Source organism: Aedes albopictus, chromosome 3 (assembly GCF_035046485.1).
Source record: "Aedes albopictus strain Foshan chromosome 3, AalbF5, whole genome shotgun sequence".
In the NCBI taxonomy this organism is placed as follows: domain Eukaryota; kingdom Metazoa; phylum Arthropoda; class Insecta; order Diptera; family Culicidae; genus Aedes; species Aedes albopictus.
Window position 1 is genome coordinate 18,108,571 of NC_085138.1, and position 15,869 is coordinate 18,124,439.

Consider the following 15,869-nt stretch of genomic DNA (forward strand, 5'->3'; position numbering starts at 1 on the left):
ATGAAGATGAAGATGATGATCTCGCCACTCGTTCGCGCGCGCTCCCCAATCTAAATCGTTCCATTCAACACCCCGGCGAACGAGGGTCGAAATGTGACACCACACCACACCGACTGGCACGATTTGACGCAGATCACGCGCCCGGGTCTAAATATTTGTGAAGGTTGTGACGGGGGACCCATCATCGTCGTCTGTCTGGTGATCTTTTCTTGTTGGGTCGGATTTTTTCTGCCAATTTGATCTTAATGGAGATGGGAATGTGTGGTGCGTTATGTGCTTCATTTGGCACTTGGAAACGAAAAGATTCAGACCCTATTAAATACCTACCAGAAGAAAATAGGGTCTCCAGTTAGCCTAGTGGTTAAGGCTATGGATCGCCAATCCGGAGACGACGGGTTCGATTCCCGTTCCGGTCGGGAAAAAATTTTCGACTCCCTGGGCATAGTGTATCATTGTACTTGCCTCACAACATACTAATTCATGCAATGGCAGGCAAAGAAAGCCCTTCAACTAATAACTGTGGAAGTGCTCAAAGAACACTAAGTTGAAGCGAGGCAGGCCAAGTCCCAGTGCGGACGTAGAGCCATTAAGAAGAAGAAGTAGAAGAAAATAGGGAGATCGGATCTGTTATAACTGTCGAGGATTGTGTTGTTTCTGCACACACACGTCGCATATATCAAAGAGAACGTCGTGTCTGAAATGTGTGCCTTCTGATCTTATCGTAAGCTTCTGAAGTAAGAAATGGGTGGGTTGATCAGAATGACAGTAAATTGAATAATTTTAATGAAGAACCTTTGTTTCACCACCACATCGCGTTAAATGTTTTATATAACTTTTTGCACATTTATTTTATCAGTATCATCTCTAAAAAAGTGAATCGAATAGGAATGACTGTGGTTGAATAGTTACTGTCAAGATTCCTATACGGCCCTGTACTACGGATTGAATCTGATCGGATTCCTATATGTTGTACAGGTCGGGTCGATTATCCGGAGACTCGATTTTTGATGACCCAAGCGAAGTCATGCCTCGACTTCAGAGAACCGTAGATGGACTTCAATTAGAGCTATTTGCACGCGGAATACAACAGATAGCTCCAGAAACCAATACTGCATCGAACAGGAGTATGTAAATTCCTCGACTAGATTCCTGATTACCCGGGATGGCCTAGCTGAATTCAGGCCTTGAGTTCTATGAGCTGTTGATGAACTGTTTGATCTGTGTAGAATCTCTATCGACTACATAAACTCACGTTACATCATATGTGAATGGAAAGTGCCTCATAACTATTCCTAGTACAATTTGATAAACTAAACGAAATCATATGTTTATTTCAGAGAACCATAGATGGACTACAATTAGAGCTATTTTCCTAGAAATAGTTGTGAGAGACCTTCTCGTTGACACATGATAAAATATGAGTTTATGTAGTGCACAGAGGTTTCACGTACATAAAATATGTGATTACAGTTTATCAGCAGTTCTATGAACTCTAGGCCTGACATCAACCAGGTTATCCCAGGATCTCAGGAATCTATTCGAGAAATTTACTTGGGGAACGAACACAAATTACGTCTCGCTTTAAGGGGGAGGGGGGTTCAGCAAAGTGTGACGACCCATACAAAAATTTCAGATGTCTTATACAAAAAGAGTGATATAGGGGGGAGGGGGTTGAAAATGGGCAAATTTTGCGTGACGTAATTTATGGACGTTCCCTTATTTCTGTTTGATGTAGTATTGATTTCTGAAGCTCACCGTTGTTTTGTGTGTGTAAATAACTCTTATTGATGTTCATCTACGGTTCTCTGAAGTCGAGCCATGACTTCCTTTAGATCATCAAATTTTTCTACGAATAGTTACGAGAGGCTTTTTTACTGATACATGATATAATATGAGTTTATGTAGTGCACATAGTTCAGAGGTTCCCAAACTTTTTAATATCGCGGCGCCTATTGAAATTTTCGGAAATTTCGCTGCACACCGACATCTTTTAACACAAAATTTTATTTATTTTAGAACAACTTCGACCCAAAAAAATAAGTACCGTCAAGGCGCCATTCACCGTGTGCCTTCGAATATTTTTTCATTATTTCCATATTACGATTAAATGATATGGCAATTTCCCTTCAATTTCACCAATACAACACTAATGTATTGTTACCATGTCAAAACGCTCATTAGAAACATTTAAAAGTATCATTTTGACACTAAAGTGTGTTTACATGAAGCGGGTTTCTGCTCGTTCACTGCATTCATAGTGAAAAACCCGATTTAATCCACCTATGGTGAACAGAACCCTTCTTACACTTATTAAAAATATTGTTGTATTATGCGTATTAAGCAAATTTATTTTGTGTGATTGACCAAAAGTTTTAGAAAATATTGTGGATTTGACATCTAGTGAATTGGTTCCCAAAATAGCATCAGACCATGGACTCTCTTAGCTCCGAAGTACTTGGTATTCATGGTTATGGTGTAAAAAGGACAAAAATGATATATCTACTAAGTTAATCAGTTTTGGCATTAACTATTTAGTTATTTTGGCTGTCCGGTCTTGCATTTTTCCCACAATATATAAATTCATAGCTTTCATTTAACATATTGTTAGTTTTCATAAAATTCATGTGTATTTGTAATTTGTTAATTATGATTTTGTTGAAAACAATAACCTGCTAGAATACACTTTGTATGAAATCAGCATAATTTATTGAAAAATAATTTCCCATAGAATGGTGAAAAACTAATGCAAGATAACAAGTGAATACAATAATAAAAAAGAATTTAATGAAATACTCTTCGTAAGATATCTCAGTAATCAAATGTCGAATCGAAATAAAATTTCAGGGCCTTATACAAGGATATTGTAACTTTTATTTGGTGCTTAGAGAACCCAAATCGGTTGACAGATGGCTGAGATATTTATTATGGTACCCTTGATCCAAAATCTCTCAAAAAGTTAACCTGTATTACTCCCAAGTACTCTTTGAAAGATATCTCGATAATCAAATGTCCAATCCTAATGAAATTGTATAGGGTTCCACTAGAATGTTGGTAGCTTTCATTTGGTGCCAGGATATCCGAAATCGGTTGACAGACGGCTAAGATATTTGTTATTATACAATTGGTCAAAAATCTCAAAAAGTTTAGTTGTATAAATCCTAAGTACTCTGCGAAAGATATCTCTGTAACCAAATGTCCAATCGAAATAAAATTTCTGGGTAATCTACTAGGATGCTGTAGGTGCCAAGAGAACTTAAATCGATTGACAAACGGCCGAAATATTTATTATGATACACTTGGTCAAAAATCTTAAAAAGTTTAGAAATATGACTCATAAGTACTCTTCGAGAGATATCTCGGTAACCAAACGTCCAATCGAAAAAAAATTCAATAGCGTTCTACTAGGATGTAGTAGCTTTCATTTGCTTCCAAGAGAACTCAAATCGGTTGACAGACGGCTGAGAAATGTGCGTGACTTTTTTTTGTAACGCACATACACACACACACACACATACACACATACACACATACACACACACACATACAGACATTTGCTCAGTTCGTCGAGCTGAGTTCATTGGTATATGAGACTCGGCCCTCCGGGCCTCGGATCGAAAGTCGGTTTTTCGAGCGATATTTATACCCTTCTTATGGGTGTAAGAAGGGTAAAAAGAATTTAATGAAATACTCTTCGTAAGATATCTCAGTAATCAAATGTCGAATCGAAATAAAATTTCAGGGCCTTATACAAGGATATTGTAACTTTCATTTGGTGCTTAGAGAACCCAAATCGGTTGACAGATGGCTGAGATATAACCTGTATTACTCCCAAGTACTCTTTGAAAGATACAGGGGATAGACAAAATGATCGGGACAGGCAAAATTTTCACTTTTCAAAAAATGTTCAATTAGTTGAAACTTTTCGAAAAGTGCATCAAATATCTTCAAATCTTTACTGTAAGTTCCTCAACTAGTTGTGTATCAGTGGACAAAATTTGGAAAAGATCGGACAAATCTTCACGAAGTTATAAAGATTTTTGAAAAAGATAAAATTATCCGATATCCAACTTTGAGCTGTTATATCTCCGGATTCAATGAACCGAATGCAATGAAATTTTGTCCATTTATGACTTATATAATGAGCTATGAAAAACCATTGACTTAACTTAATATGCTTAACACGGAAGAAAGTTATAACGATTATATTATTTTTCTAAAAAAACACCAAATTATCCAAAACATGAACATCGTTTCAAAATTCAAGATGCAAATTACAGTTCATTTAGTTTCCCTCTAATTGACTTATATATAAATGCGTTTTGAAGGAAAGTAACAACATAGCCGCCAATAAATTGAAAGAGTAATGGGATGCATATTAAAAATTGACCAATTTACTAAAAAATCGTGAAAAAAATAAATTCGCTATAACTTTTTTGTTTGTTAAAAATTTCAAGTTAAGTCAAATGTTTTCCAGAGTTCATTATATAAGTCATGAATGGTCAAAATTTCATTGCAATCGGTTCATTGAATCCGGAGATATAACAGCTCGAAGTTGACTATCGGATAATTTTATCTTTTTCAAAAATCTTTATAACTTCGTGAAGAATTGTCCGATCTTTTCCAAATTTTGTCCACTGATACACAACTAGTTGAAGAACTTACAGTAAAAATTTGAGAATATTTGATGCACTTTTCGAAAAGTTATAGCTAGTTGAACATTTTTTGGAAAGTGAAAATTTTGCCTGTCCCGATCATTTTGTCTATCCCCTGTATCTCGATAATCAAATGTCCAATCCTAATGAAATTGTATAGGGTTCCACTAGAATGTTGGTAGCTTTCATTTGGTGCCAGGATATCCGAAATCGGTTGACAGACGGCTAAGATATTTATTATTATACAATTGGTCAAAAATCTCAAAAAGTTTAGTTGTATTTATAAATCCTAAGTACTCTGCGAAAGATATCTCTGTAACCAAATGTCCAATCGAAATAAAATTTCTGGGTAATCTACTAGGATGCTGTAGCTTTCATTTGGTGCCAAGAGAACTTAAATCGATTGACAAACGGCCGAAATATTTATTATGATACACTTGGTCAAAAATCTTAAAAAGTTTAGAAATATGACTCATAAGTACTCTTCGAGAGATATCTCGGTAACCAAACGTCCAATCGAAAAAAAAGTTCAATAGCGTTCTACTAGGATGTAGTAGCTTTCATTTGCTTCCAAGAGAACTCAAATCGGTTGACAGACGGCTGAGAAACGTGCGTGACTTTTTTTTGTAACGCACATACACACACACACATACACACATACACACACACACACACACATACAGACATTTGCTCAGTTCGTCGAGCTGAGTTCATTGGTATATGAGACTCGGCCCTCCGGGCCTCGGATCGAAAGTTGGTATTTCGAGCGATATTTATACCCTTCTTATGGGTGTAAGAAGGGTAAAAACGAAAACTGCGCTAAGGTGATTTAAGCGATAAACTAAATGTAGTAACGTTTTTATTCCACCAAGAAGCAATTAAATTCACATATCAGGTATGTATTTTGCATTACTGAAGTAAGTTTAACAAGAAAGTACGATCACTCGTACTTTTTAATTGAAACAAAAAGGCACGGTAAATGGGTACCCTAAAAATCAATGGTCTCCATTCACCGTGCCCCATATTGTCCCATATATCTGGAAAAAATCGAAAATTTGAACATTCGTTTTTCTAATAAAATCTTACAAGTTATTACTTGAAATGAATTCAAACGAAGAAAATTCCCTTGGCTGGGTTGTTTTGATCATTTTTAAACAAAATAGAATAAAATTTCTCATACACGGTGAATGGGTCCCTCCTACCACAGTGCATGATGACCTACCACGGAATCAGGCGACCTTACTACCCTCTACTAATTGTACTATATCACCAAGTTTTGTGAAAATTTTTCTACTTCTGTGGATATTGCTTTAATTTTAACCTATAATGAAGGCAATTAAAAGCGGCACCAACAATGTTTATAAGACTGGTGTCAAATGACAGCCCTTATTTGCCCCGAATCCTCTTAGATCCACGGTGAATGGTACCTGTGAAGAATTTTCAGTTCCATATTTTCTCAAAATCCAAATAAACGAGATCCGAGAGTTTTTCTTCTTTTTGTTTTGGCTCAAGAGCCTGCGGTGCGCAAGCGAAATGTTCACGGCGCACCAGGGTGCTGCGGTGCACAGTTTGGGAAGCGCTGTATGACATAGGTGAAACATGTGATTCCAGTTTATCTACAGCTCAATGAACCCAAGGCCTGACTTCAACCAGGCCATCCCGGGCACTAAGGAATCTAGTCTAGAAATTTGCTTACTCCGCGAGCAGGAGAAAATAGCTGAAGAATACAAAACTCAGGTATGGAAAACTGAATACCTACAAACTAAATGAGGTATTAAGAAGCCCTGCACAGGTAAAATACCTAATATTATAACTGGTGTGTATTCTATGCATAACGCGTGAATAATGACATCAGGTAAGGCAATACCTAAATAATAATCGGTGATTTTTTCATACAAATAGCGATTTTCCCATTATTGAATAATATCTCATACAATCCTCAATACCAAACCAATAGCTCGTTGAGATATTTTAGCAATACCTACAGAATACCAAAATAAGTTATTTTCAATACCTGAGTAACCGACAAATACCTTGTCTTGATATGATACCTAACTTTGGTATGCTACAGTTTTGTGTCAGTTATTCGTTCCTGCTCGGGAATACCTACAACCTGAATGAGGTATTAAGAAGTCCTGCATAAGAGGTAATATACCTAAAATAATAACTGCTGTGTATTCTGTGCATAACACGTGAATAATGGCATCAGGTATGGCAATAACTAAATAATAATCGGCGATTTTTTCATACAAATAGTGATTTTTCCATAATTGAATAATACCTCGAGCAGTCCTCAACACCAAACCAATAACTCACTTAGGTATTTTATCAATACCTACAGTTATTTCCAGTACCTGGGTAACCGACCAACACTTTGTCTTGGTATGATACCTGACTTTGGTATGCTGCAGTTATGTGTCAGTTATTCGTTCCTTTTTTTTTTTTGTCTAGTTCATTTATTTATGGCTCAATCGCGTGTAACGCTTTACGGAGCCGAAATTCATTCTTTGTATTCAGTTACATACAATTTTCTGACTTTCTTAGGTACTCAAGGTTAGTACTGGGAGGAGGCCAGGGTACTCGTGGCTGCTCGAGGTTAGCGGGTCACAAAATTTCAAGGAAAGGCATGGTGAGGATAAGGTTTCAGGGTTCTCTGTAGCACATCCGGGAGGTATCTTGGCTTTTGGCGTCGCCTCTGGTGTTGGCATGGGCTTGTCACGGGTTTTCGTCTGCCGGATGGCCAGGAACATATAACACAAAAAAGACACACACAAAGAAAAAAAAAACTGAAGCGAAAAAAAAACAGAAGATTATACCTTTATACAACACATGCGAAGAAACTCATAAATGGACCGCATATAGATTAGATCGCGGGTTCCCAACACATCTCTTACTGGAACAAAGGGTTGTCTACCTCGGGCCTCAAGGGTATCCAATAGTAGCGCTCTGGAGGCGTCATTATCCGGGCATTGCCAAACTACGTGGTCGATGTCATCATAACCGGAACCGCATTTAGTACAAAGCTTGTCGAGCGCGAGGTTTATTCTATGCAAATGCGCGCCTAGCGAGTAATGGTTGGACATGAGTCTTGACATCACGCGTATGAAGTCTCGACCTACGTCCAAACCGTAATGCCACGCTCGCAAAGCAACATTAGGAATAATAGAATGTAACCACCGTCCCAGTTGGCCATCTCGCCAATCACGTTGCCAACTTTGAAGAGAACTCTGACGAACTAAATGGAAAAATTCATCGTGTGAAATTCTTCTTTCATAGATCTCACCTTCCTGTGCGCCCACCTTTGCGAGAGAATCCGCCTTCTCATTGCCATAAATTGAGCAATGTGAGGGGACCCATACAAAGGTAATCTTGTATGATCTTTCGACCAGTGCACCCATCTGCTCCCTTATTTTTGTAAGAAAGTAAGATGAATGCTTTACAGGTTTCATCGACCGGAGTGCCTCAATCGAACTAAGGCTATCCGAGAAGATGAAGAAATGGTCTACGGGCATGTTGGAAATCATCCCCAAAGCGAAGTTGATTGCTGCCAGCTCAGCAACATAAACCGAACAAGGTTCCTGAAGTTTGCGGAAGGCGGTGGAATTTTCATTGAAGACACCGAAACCAGTGGATCCATTTATGCGAGACCCATCAGTGAAGAATCTCTTACAGGAATTGACATTTTGGTACTTTTCGTTAAAAATGCGAGGAATAGATATACATCGAAGTTGATCTGGTATTCCATGAATAGCTTGTTTCATGGACAGATCGTATTTAACAGAGGAACTGTCATTGGTGAAGTGTACACGAGGAGGATTATAACCTGGGAGGCTTATATCAGATGACATGTAGAAAAGATAGATTCTCATGAATTTTGACTGAGTGTTCAGACTGAGCATTTCTTCGAAGTTTCTAATAACAAGTGTGTTGCTCACTCCACACTTGATAAGTAACCTTAGCGAGAGCTCCCAGAAGCGGTTCTGGAGAGGTTTCACCCCTGCCAGGACCTCTAGGCTCGCATTATGCGTTGAGTGCATACAGCCGAGGGCAATACGCAAACAACGGTATTGAATTCGTTCCAGTTTTATTAGGTGACAGTTTGCTGCTGAGTGGAAGCAGAAAGAGCCATACTCAATAACAGAAAGAATGGTCGTTTTGTAAAGTTTTATGAGGTCTTCCGGGTGAGCACCCCACCATGTTCCGGTAATTGTGCGTAGAAAATTGATCCTTTGTTGACATTTTTGCACCAAATACTTAGTTTGGGTACCCCAAGTGCCTTTTGAATCAAACCAGACCCCAAGGTATTTCGAAGTCAAAGATTGGTCGATTTCTATTCCCAAAAGATTAAGTTTCAGTTGGGCTGGGTTCCGCTTTCTGGAAAACACAACCAATTGAGTTTTTTGCGGAGCAAACTCGATCCCCAAATCTCTTGCCCAAATGGACAGATTGTTTAAGGAACTTTGCAATGGTCTTTGCAACATTTCTGCATGTGGGCCTTTTAGAGAAACCACAGCATCATCTGCAAGTTGTCTTAGCGTGCATTGTCCTTCCAGACAGCTATCAATGTCTTTCACATAAAAATTATAAAGCAAGGGACTTAAACATGAGCCTTGGGGTAGGCCCATGTAGCTAATTCTGGAAGTTGTCAGTTGTCCGAGATTGAAGCTCATATGTTTTTCTGACAACAAATTATACAAGAAATTATTTAAAATTCCTGGAAGTCCACTATTGTGCAGTTTTTCTGACAATATTCCTATGGAAACTGAATCAAAGGCGCCCTTAATATCCAAGAAAACTGAAGCCAGTTGCTCCTTTTCCGCAAAGGCCAGTTGAATATCTGTTGAAAGCAACGCTAGACAATCGTTTGTTCCTTTGCCCTTGCGAAACCCGAACTGTGTATTTGAAAGCAAATTATTCGATTCAACCCAATGGTCGAGTCGCGATAGGATCATTTTTTCTAACAATTTCCTTAAACATGATAACATAGCAATTGGGCGGTATGAATTATGATCAGACGCTGGTTTACCAGGCTTTTGAATAGCTATTACTTTGACCTGTCTCCATTCTGGCGGAACGATGTTGTTCTCCATGAATGAGTTGAACAGGTCCAGTAATCGTCTTTTCGCGATATCTGGGAGATTTTTAAGAAGATTGAACTTGATCATATCGCGTCCCGGAGCGGAATTGTTTGATGAAAGAAGAGCCATAGAAAATTCCAGCATAGTGAAGGGTCTGTCCAGAGAACTGTCTCTTGAGGATGTTTCCCAAGATATCGGTTGTGCTGGGACTGAGTCTGGGCAGACCTTTTTCGCGAAGCTAAATATCCAACGGTTGGAGTATTCGTCACTCTCATTAGAAGAAGAGCGGTTTCGCATGTTGCGAGCCACTCTCCAAAGCGTTGCCATTGAAGTGTCTCTAGAGAGGCCCTCAATGAAGTGTCGCCAATAACTACGCTTTTTCGCTTTCAGCAGGTTCTTCAGCTGTTTTTCGAGCTTAGCATACTTTTGATAAAGATCTGAAGTACCATGCCTACGAAAAGCTTTGAAAGCATCAGATTTTTTAAGATACAACTGGGTGCAATCATCATCCCAGCCTAGTGTGGCTGGTCTTCTTTTGAAGGTTGCACTTGGAACACGTCGTTTTTGTGATTCTAATGCACTCTTGTATATCAGTTCTGACAGGAATCGATATTCATCCAAAGGTGGGAGGGGATTGAATGATTCGATGCCAAAAGATACCGCTTCTGCATATTTTTGCCAATCGATATTCCTTGTGAGGTCAAAAGGAACCTGAATTGGTTGGTCTGACCTTTCACTATTATGCTTTATGGTGGTTATTATGGGCAAGTGATCACTACCATGAGGATCCTCGATTACCTTCCACAAGCAATCGAATGATAGTGAACTTGATCCCAGTGATAGGTCGAGACGGCTTTCTTTGCCGTCAGATGCAATACGTGTCACTTCACCTGTATTTAAAATGTTCAAATTGAAATCGTCGCATAAATCATAGAAAATGACCGCTCTATTATCGTCATATGGTTCGCCCCACCCTGTACCATGTGCGTTCATATCACCCAGAATTAAAACTGGATGTGATAGTGCAGAAACCGCATTCCAAAGATGACGGCGGTTAATTGAAATTCTTGGAGGAATGTAAACGGAAGCTACGCAAAGATCTTTACCCTTTACGTTTATTTGGCAAGCGACGATTTCTACGCCAGGATGAGTTGGGATTGGAATTTTATAAAATGAGTAACTTTTTTTGATCCCCAAAAGTACTCCTCCGTAATGGTCATCTCGGTCCTGGCGAATAATGTTGAAGTCGTGGAAGTTGAGTTCGTCTTCAGAAGAAAGCCATGTTTCACAAAGTGCAAATATATCACAATCAGAGTTGTGAACCAAAAATTTAAACAGGTCCAATTTAGGTTTTAAACTATGACAGTTCCACTGTAGCACAGTGATCATATCTTGAACCTCGGTTGATGAATTATCCATCAAAAGATATGATCGAAGCAAGGAGGGGCCATGATTGTGTCAAATTCCGAAGATACTCTTCTACTGCTTGGAGAAAAATGTCTAGTATGCCTCTGAAGGAGTCGGAAAGTCCGAGAGCATTATATAAGCGATCCACAAGGGCCCTAAAAGTGAACAGTCCTCGTTTGGGCTTGATAGATTTTGCTGAAATTCGAGGAGCTTTTGTGGCTTTTTTCTTGCCACCTTGTCGAGTATTTCTTTTTGAAGTACAGGGGATAGACAAAATGATCGGGACAGGCAAAATTTTCACTTTATAAAAAATGTTCAACTAGCTGTAACTTTTCGAAAAGTGCATCGAATATTCTCAAATTTTTACTGTAAGTTCTTCAACTAGTTGTGTATCAGTGGACAAAATTTGGAAAAGATCGAACAATTCTTCACGAAGTTATAAAGATTTTTTTAAAAGATAAAATTATCCGATAGCCAACTTTGAGCTGTTATACCTCCGGATTCAATGAACCGATTGCAATGAAATTTTGACCATTCATGACTTATATAATGAACTCTGGAAAACATTTGACTTAACTTGAAATTTTTAACAAGCGAAAAAGTTATAGCGATTTAATTTTGTTCACGATTTTTTACTAAATTGCTCTATTTTTATTATACATCCCATTACTTTTTCAATTTATCGGCGGCTATGTTGTTACTTTCCTTCAAAACGCATTTATATATAAGTCAATTTGAGGGAAACTAAATGAACTATAATTTGCATCTTGAATTTTGAAACGATGTTGATGTTTTGGATAATTTGGTGTTTTATTAGAAAAATAATCTAATAGTTATAATCTTCTTCCGTGTTAAGAATATTAAGTTAAGTCAATGGTTTTTCATAGCTCATTATATAAGTCATTAATGGTCAAAATTTCATTACATTCGGTTAATTGAATCCGGAGATATAACAGCTCAAAGTTGGCTATCGGATAATTTTACCATTTTCAAAAATCTTTATAACTTCGTGATTAATTGTCCGATCTTTTCCAAATTTTGTCCACTGATACACAACTAGTTGAAAAACTTACAGTAAAAATTTGAGAATATTTGACGCACTTTTCGAATAGTTACAGCTAATTAAACATTTTTTGAAAAGTGAAAATTTTGCCTGTCCCGATCATTTTGTCTATCCCCTGTATACTTAACAGTTGGAGGCGGAGGTTCTAGGTCCTTGCTGCAGCAAGGAACTGCACCATCAGAGACCTGCTTCTTCGGAGTTTTTAAATTCCCTCCGCCTCCTTTGGTAGTTGTCAAACTTTTGAGGGAAGACTTTAAGAAAACCTTTCGGCGCAATCCCGGGGAAGATGGTGACTTCCTTTTTCCGGATGCGTGTACCTCCGAAAAGGATCCACCCTCATCAGTTTCGCCATCGTCCTGATCATCGGAAGACAACTCCTGATAGGGATTTTCAACTGGGACAGCTGACTCAGACATTATAGCGGGCGGATTCGATGATTTCACCATTTCCGCGTATGTCTTCTTGGAGCGCTTAATTATGGAGCGACTCTCATTTTGAACACGCTTTTTATAGGCCGGGCATTTTTGCAAGTCGTGAAGTTCTTTACCACAGTAGCTACATTTTTCAGCTTCCTGTGTGCAAGACTCGTCGAGATGAGCTTGGTTGCATTTGCCACAACGGGGCTTGTTGTCGCAAAAGCTAGCACTGTGACCAAACTGCTTGCATTTGGTACAATTAAATACCTTCGGCCTAAAAAGATGTACTGTGTAAAAAGCATTATCAATTACAACAAATTCCGGGAGGACGGAGCCTGGGAATGTCACTCGAAAAGACCCTGACGGTGAGTAAACTTTCTTGTCACCTTCCATGGATGCCTTTTGAAGAGGTTTGCAATCAAGAATACTCACATCAGCGATCGACCTATTATTGAACCGGCCTACACCGGTCTTGATGTCATCGCAGGTCAGCGTTTCGTCGAGGATCTTCCCCTCCACCTCCACTTCTCGTGCATTTATGTATAGGGCATATTCACATGAGAACAACTCGTGCTGGACAATTTCATTTGCTGCTTTGTAACTAGGTGCGGTTACACGCAGCTTGGACTGTTTCACTTGGTGAATAACAGTCCCGGGATACTTACGCGTCAGCTCTCGAGAGATTGAGAGCACATTCAAAGGTTTGCATTTGCGCCGGAAATAGACAACCCAAGGCCCAGGTGAAGATGGCTGGTAAAACCGCGTCCGAGCAATAATATCTTTAGGAGGCGATCCGCCTCCATTCGGATCGTCCATGTGATAGTTCAAATAAAATTCAATTTATGTTTACTTTGACGCACACGCTATGCAGTGTCAAAAGTAATTAAAAAACGAGAGAACAAAATGAAAAATAAATAAACCAAAAAAAAAAATAACTTTGAAAACTTTTTGCAAGTTTTTATACTGTTCCACAGAACGTGGGTTGGGAACCACTGCTATAGAATAGCAGTCAGACAACTATCTCGTGTTCACGTGATAGACTGTGGAATGGGAACAATGAGGCGAGAGCGTATATCGAAAATACTTATCTATTGATACAGTACTGTAGGTAGCACGGTGATGACGACTCGGATACACACAAGCTGGCGTTGCTGATGATTGTCCCTCTCGTCGTACTCGCCGCCGCGCCGCCCTCGATGAAAAGTGTTGCCCACAAACGGTGGCGTGGGTTTTTAATTACCGGTGGAATCGTACACGTATAGTGTCGACTTCCTTCACGACGATCGCGTTAATCGCCTTAGGCAAATCACTTTCGTCCTCGGTGGGAATAGCGCACGATATAAAAACCACTTAGTGGAGAAAAAACTCCACCGGCTACGAAATTGTTTGCCTGCGATGAGACACGGTAAACACAACCGGCTGCTGAAAGCGATCGGTAAGGAATGTTATTCGTTCCTGTTCGGGTCCTATATGTTGTAGTATTGGATTCTGGAGCTCACCGTTGTTTTCCGCGTGCAAACAGCTCTAATTGTAATCCATCTACGGTTCTCTGAAGTCAAGGAATGACTTCGCTTAGATTATCAAAGTTTCCTAGGAGTAATGGTTGTGAGACGCCTTCTCATTGACATATGATAAAATATGAATTTATACAAATAGTGCACAGTGGTTCCACATACATAAAATATGTGATAACAGTTTATCAACAGTTCCATGAACTTAAGGTTTGACTTCAAACAGGCTATCCCGGGTACTCAGAAATCTAGTAGAGGAATTTATTAATCCTGTTCGGAGTGTTATTGGTTTCTGGAGCTAACCGTTGTTTTCCGCGTGCATATAACTCTTATTGTAGTCAATCTATGGCTCTCTGAAATCAAGGCATGGCTTCAATCAGATCGTCCAAACTTTCTGCAGTTCGTTGACATAACAAACATTATACAGACTTTCAAGTATTGGAGCAAATAAGAGCGATAAAAATAGTTGAAAAGAAGTCGGTCTCGCAAAGTCGTTCGGTCGGGTCGTGTGTGTCTGTTTGGTCGTGCATTTTCTTTACTTTCTCGGTGGTGACGAAAATTCCCGCGCGCTCCAACTCAAGTCGGTCTCACAAAGTCATTCGGTCGGGTTTTGGTGGCGAAGTGAAGAGGCCGCTTTTTTCATTCGGACCGGCCGCGTCGTCATCGTCGTCAATTTGAATGTGCACATCGTCGTACCCGTGTATAGTTGTAGCGGTTCAGGGTGATTTCGGAAAAGAGGCCAGTTAGTGGAAGATGCTGCAGCACATACGCACTGGACAATTCGAAGGATGTTTATTGGTGAGCTCTTTCCATTTTATCATAATAATTAATGCTAAAGGATGTATAAAATTCTGCTCTGGTTTTTGTGTATTTATCTAACTAATATTGAAAAGTTCGTCACGTCATGTGTCGGCGCTAGTTTTCAATGCACATTCAGTTGATAATAAATATTTTTCTTTCATTTTTCGCATTTACACACAAATTTGAATGGTTCGTCATCTTCGGTGTCGACATTTGTAATATTTCAGTCAAAATGAATAAATGTTTTGACTCAAGTAAAGGTTGCATGAATCAAATCACTTACCAAAGTGAATCCAAATCATGTGACTCTCCCCTCCCCACTAACAAAAACTCCTTCCCGTGACAGTCGTGGAGAAGATGAGGTGATCTCGGTCTCTAGTAGCAACGTACGTCACACTAACATTCCTTTCCTTCCTCGATGACCGTAAGGACGTGGCCGGCGCCGTTATTGACTAATAAAGTCTGGAATTCTCGAACTGTGCACATTGAGAGCGGTAGCTACTCCCAAGCTCCGTTTGTTGGTTCCTTGTGCAATTTCGATTGTTCTGGTCAATCACGGAGTAGCAACTACGAATTGTACGGTCATCTATGCTCATGCTCATGCTCAAATAAGCATGAGCATGAGCATGAGCATGAGATGACCGTACAATTCGTAGTTGCTACTCCGTTACTGACCAGAACAGTCAACATTGCACAGGGAACCAAATGGATGGGGCCTGGGTGTAGCTTTCCATCCTCAATGTGCAATTTTGAAGGTTCAAAACTTTATATTGTCAGTACCGGCGCCGGCCACGTCCTTACGGTCATCGGGGAAGGGAAGGAATGTTGGTGTGACATCCGTTGCTACTAGAGACCGTGTGTACCTCCGCATCCCCACGGTTGTCACAGGAAGGAAGTTTGTTACAAGGGAAGGGAAGGGATAGAAAGTTACATAGATCTGG